The following is a 4,718-nucleotide window of genomic DNA, read 5'->3' on the forward strand; positions in this document are numbered from 1 at the left end:
GAACCTGTACATAGTTAAGAGGCAGTAGTTAGAACAAAACAAGGGGAGACTGAGTGGTTTAAAATCAGGTGTGAATCTTTCACCAGGCTTATTTAATTTGAATGCTAAGCAAATACAAAAAGTCAGATGATATGAAGCAAAACATGGCATTAGGATTGGAGGAAAGCTCCTTAACAGCCTGTGATATATAGATAATACAACTACATGCTTGTTGGAAGATGAAAGAATACAGCCTTGACTATGGAATATACTTAAATGTAAAGAAAACCAAAAATCTTCAATAAATAACATGAAAAACAGAGAAGAGATCGAAATTGTCAGGATTTCACTTTATTTGGATCCACAATCAATACTCAAGGAAATAGCAGTCAGAACATTCAACGACATATTACGTTGGGAATTGTTGTTGTGAAGTACCATGGAGTCGGTTCCAACTCATAGTGAGCCTGCACAGGGTTTCTGAGGCCTTAAATCTTTATGGGAGCAGAAAGCCTCATCTTTCTCCCGCGGAATGGCTGATAGTTTCAAACTGACAACCTTGAGGTTAGCAGCCCGATTCATAACCACTATGCTACTATCTCCTGGAAAATATCTTTTAAGTGTTATAGAGTAAGGGTGTCTCTTTGAAGACTAAGGTGTGCCTGACCCAAGACATAATATTTTCAGTTGCCTCATGTAACCCTGAGCAAGGTCATTATGAGTTTGAGCCAACTCCATGGTACTTAACAACAACAACATATGCATGCTTAATGTGATAGGTAAGGTTCTGTGTCAAATTGATTGGGCTGGGACTCCCAGTAGTTTGGCAGTTAACTCTATGATTATTGGCTCCCGACTTAACAGACTGCTCTCTTTCCTGCAAGTTCTGGAACAAGGAATAGTGGAGAGGAATTGATGCTTTTGCATTATAGTGTTGATGAAGAATATTGAGCATACTATAGACTGCCACAAGAAGGAAAAAATCTGTTTGAGAGAAATAGAGATGATTTGCTCCTGAGAAACAACTCTTGTACTTTGGACATGTGTCCAGAGAGTAGTCCCTGGAGGACATCATGCTTGATAAAATGGAGGGTCAGTGAATGAGAGGAAGACCCTCAATTACATGGATTTACTCAGTAGCTGCAACTATGGGCTCAAACTAACAACTAATGTGAGAATGGCACAGGATCAAGCGATGTTTCATTATGTTGGGGTTGCTGTGAGTAGGACCATACTCAATGGCACCTAACATCAATCTCCTAAAGTGTGAGACAATCAATTTGATTGCTAATGCCACTCACTTGTGGATAATTAAGACAAAAGTTAAAAAAAAAAAAAAGCCATACAATTAGTCACAGCTACTCAATTGTGTTACTCAAGTCATCATAGAGAGTTCCTAATTATATAGCATTGTAATTTGAGAAGATATTTTGTAGTATTTTGATGTTTGTAAATTTATAGAGTCTTGTTTTGTGGCCTAACATATGGTCTATTCTGGAGAATGTTCCATGGTTGTGTTTTATTCCTGAGTCTTTGTCGAGTTTCTTTCTGGATGCACTATCTTTTTTTGAAAGTGGTGTATTCAAATCCCTACTATCTGTAGATTTGTCTGTTTCTTTCTTCCGTTCTATTAGGGGTTTGCTTTATATCTTTTGGGGCTCTTTTGTTGAGACCATATTTATTTATTGTGATTTTATCATCTTGTTCAATTGACTCTTTAATCATGTGATAATGTCGTTCTTTATCTTTTATGCTGTTATTTGCCATAAAGTTTATCAGAGGTTAGTATTGTCACTAAGGAGCTGTGGTAGTGCAGTGGTTACGAATCAGGCTGAGAACCTTAAGGTCAGCAGTTTGAAACTACAAGCTGTTCCATGGGACTATGAGGGTTTGTACTCCCTCAAACATTTATAGACTCAAAAACCCCGTACAAGGTCACTATGAGTCGGAACCGACTTCACGGCACATGACGACCACAAGTATTGGCATTTTGGCTTGTGTCCCACCTCCCCCCCCCGCCCCAGTCGTTTTTGATTGCAATTAGCTTGGTATATATTTTTTTCCATCCTTTAACTTTTAATCTGTTTTTGTCTTTGTGTGTAAGGTGTGTCTTTAGCAAACAGCATATTGAACGATCTTGATTTCTTATTCATTCTGCCACTGTGTCTCTTGACTGGTGCATTTAATCCATTGACATTCAGTGTAATTATCCATGTTGTGTAGGTGCCATTGAATCCGTACCAACTCATAGTGGCCTAATGCACAACAGAGTGAAACACTACCTGGTCCTGGGCCAACCTCAAAAATGTTGCTACATTTGAGCCCATTGATGCTGCCACTTTGCCAATCCAGCTCGTTGGTGGTCTTCCCCTTTTTCTCTGACCCTCCACCTTAACAAACATTGATATTCTTCTCCATCCACTGGTCCCTCCTGACAATATGTCCAATGTAGGAGAGACGAAGTTAGGCCAACTTGGCCTCCAAGGAATATTCTGGCTGCACTTCTTTCAATACAGACCTGTTGGATCTTTTGGCAGCCCATGTCACTTTCAGTATTCTTCCTCCAACACTATAAATCAAATGCATCAATTCTTCTACAGTCTTCCTTATTCACTGTCCAGTTTTTGTATGCATATGAGGTTATTGAAAATACTATGGCTTGGGTCAGATGTACCTTGGTCTTCAAGCTGATACCTTTGTTCTTCAACTCTTTAAAAAGGTCTTGTGCAGCAGATTTGCCTAGTGCAGTATGTCGTTTTTCTTGACTGCTACTTCCATGAGTATTGATAGTTGATCCAATAATGAAGTCCTTGACAACTTTAATCTTTTCTCCATTGTTAAGAATCTTGTTTATTGGTCCAGTGGTGAGGATTTTTGCTTTATTTTGAAATGCAATCCACACTGAAGGCTGTGCTCTTTGATCTTCATCAGTAAATATTTTAAGTCCTCTCAACTTTCAGTAAGCAAGGTTGTATCATCTGCATATCGCAGGTTGTTAATGATTCTTCCTCCAATGCTGATGTCATGTTTTTCTTCATAAAACCCAGCTTCTCAGATTATTTACTCAGCATACAGGTTGAATAAGTATAGTGAAAGAATACAACCTTGTCGCACACCTTTCTTAATTTTAAACCATTCAGTATTCCCATGTTCTGTTTGAACAACTACCCACGGTCCATGTACAGAATCCTCAGCACAATTCCAGAATACTTATACTTCACAACATTGTGCATAGCTTGTCATGATCCACACAACTGAAAGCCTTTGCATAGTCAATAAAGCACAGGTAAACATCTTTCTAGTATTCTCTGCTTTCAGCCAAGATCCATAGGACATCACTAAAGGTATTCATTATTCTACATCCTCTTCTGACCAGCTTGAACCTCCGGAAGTTCTGTCAGTGAATGCTTGCAGCAGTTTCTATTACCTTTAGTAAAACTTTACTCGTATGGCATATCAAAGAGATTGTTCGATGATTTCTGCATTCCATTGCGGCAGTTGGCCAGATAGTTGTCTTCCAAATTTCTGGGCATAGATGACTGCCTCCAGTGTTGTCTTAACTTTCTTGAAAGATTTCAATTTTTATTTCAATAATTATCAATAGGTATGAGTTAATTGCTGTAATTACATGTTTTATTGTGGTGCTGCCGGTTTCTTTGTTTTGCATGCCTTCCTGTGCTGAGTTCATGTTTTTCTGTGCTTTTCTTGTCAGTTTCTTCATACTTTTAATGAGTCATGTTTCCATGTTCTTGGATTTTCATTTTCTTGATATGTTGTGTAGTATTAATTTTGAGGTTACCCTATATTCTATTAACACTTTCCTTCATTTAAGTTTATTTTATCCTGAAATTTACCTGACCTCCTCACCACCTGTATCTCTGTTCCTTATTTCCCTCTCCTTTTGCATTGTAATTGTTTTGATCATTGGTTGACCTCCCAGACTCACTTTCATTCATTCTTGTAGTTTTGTTCTGTTCTGGACTCTTCCATCTGTCAATGGAGTTCCAGGTGGTGTTGCCACGTTTGTTAGTCTCTGATTGTTGTCCGTTCTTTTTGGTACTCAGTTCAAAAAACTCCCTTTAGGATATATTGAAGCACTGGGTGACTTTGACAAAGTTCCTTAGCATCTGTTTATCCTGCAATATTTTTATGATACCATTGTATTTGATTGAGAGCTTTGCTGGGTAAATGATTCTTGTTTGGCACACCATAGACAATTGATGAATGAATAAATGGGTATGGCAAGATTTGGCATGTTAAAAAATTGGTTGACTCATGGTTTAAAGTCTAATAGCTACATTATTGGAGTCCTGGATTATGCGTTGTATGGCAAAGATGGTTTGAACAAGGTTGGTGGTTCAAGCTCATCGGCTACCCCTTGGAAACTCTATACAGGGTTGTGATGAGTCAGAACTGACTTGATGGTATTAAACAAAATGAAAGTTACTTTTTCATCCAAAGTTGCTGCTGCTGCTGTGTGCCATTGAGTTAGTTCTAACTTGAAATCTTTTAAGAAAGTGAGGCGGCAAGGAGGCACTCTCTCATCTCTGCCAAGAAATTTGGAAGTCAGCTATCTGGCCAACTGATTGGAAGAGATCCGTACTTGTGCCCATTGCAGAGAGGTGACCCAACGGAATGCGGAAATCATCGGACAATCTCTTTGATATCTGAAGTGAGTAAAGTTGTTCTAAAGGAAATACAGAAATGGCTACAATCATACATTGACAGAGAATTTCCAG

At 38.5% G+C, this 4,718-nt stretch overlaps 1 protein-coding gene across 1 annotated transcript in view; it reads right to left on the reverse strand.

The window, feature by feature from the left end:
* Positions 1-4,718, reverse strand: part of NDC80 (NDC80 kinetochore complex component) — a 96,098-nt gene that overhangs the window by 10,967 nt on the left and 80,413 nt on the right. Inside the window, exons 18-19 of the mRNA XM_006867275.1 lie at positions 2,259-2,267; positions 240-250 (exon numbers count right to left, since the gene is read on the reverse strand). The gene's annotated coding sequence lies outside the window, so the exon portion shown is untranslated. The remainder of the gene's footprint in view (positions 1-239; positions 251-2,258; positions 2,268-4,718) is intronic.

This window comes from Chrysochloris asiatica, unplaced genomic scaffold, assembly GCF_000296735.1.
Source record: "Chrysochloris asiatica unplaced genomic scaffold, ChrAsi1.0 scaffold00103, whole genome shotgun sequence".
Classification (NCBI taxonomy): domain Eukaryota; kingdom Metazoa; phylum Chordata; class Mammalia; order Afrosoricida; family Chrysochloridae; genus Chrysochloris; species Chrysochloris asiatica.